General features: G+C 47.6%; 1 protein-coding gene across 1 annotated transcript in view; it reads right to left on the bottom strand.

The window, feature by feature from the left end:
- The window catches only part of LOC101849575 (metal tolerance protein 9), a gene marked incomplete in the record, with an annotated part of 24890 nt that overhangs the window by 12401 nt on the left and 11791 nt on the right, over nt 1-698 (bottom strand).

Raw genomic sequence — 698 nt, 5'->3', positions numbered from 1 at the left:
CAGTAAGTCTGTCACATCATGGTCCAGTAAGTCTGTCACATCATGGTATGGTCCAGTAAGTCTGTCACATCATGGTCCAGTAAGTCTGTCACATCATGGTCCAGTAAGTCTGTCACATCATGGTCCAGTATGTCTGTCACATCATGGTATGGTCCAGTAAGTCTGTCACATCATGGTATGGTCCAGTAAGTCTGTCACATCATGGTAAATACCATACTCTACATTATGCAATACCATACTCAGTTTCTGCACTGGTTTTATGGTGTTGTTGTTTTTCAGAAACCGGGTACAAAAAAAGGTGACAAACTACAGTCCTACCTTGTTCACCGGCCTCCGATGTGCTAAACTGACGTACCTATGGGATACACGTAGATGTTGCTGCGTTTGATGGCGCGTGACGTCCACCATATGATGAGCCCTGCCACAAGGTCGACCACGGAGTCCACGAGGCTGGAGATGATGGACAGAGAGTTGGACAAACCCACGGCCACCGCTTTAGCCACCATCAGCACCTGACAGGTAGAGATACAATGTAGCCATCATCAGCAGCTGACAGGTAGAGATACAATGTAGCCATCATCAGCACCTGACAGGTAGAGATACAATGTAGCCACCATCAGCACCTGACAGGTAGAGATACAATGTAGCCACCATCAGCACCTGACAGGTAGAGATACAATGTAGCCACCATCAGCACC

Source organism: Aplysia californica, unplaced genomic scaffold (assembly GCF_000002075.1).
Source record: "Aplysia californica isolate F4 #8 unplaced genomic scaffold, AplCal3.0 scaffold01079, whole genome shotgun sequence".
NCBI lineage: Eukaryota > Metazoa > Mollusca > Gastropoda > Aplysiida > Aplysiidae > Aplysia > Aplysia californica.
This window is presented reverse-complemented; position numbering and strand designations above follow the sequence as displayed.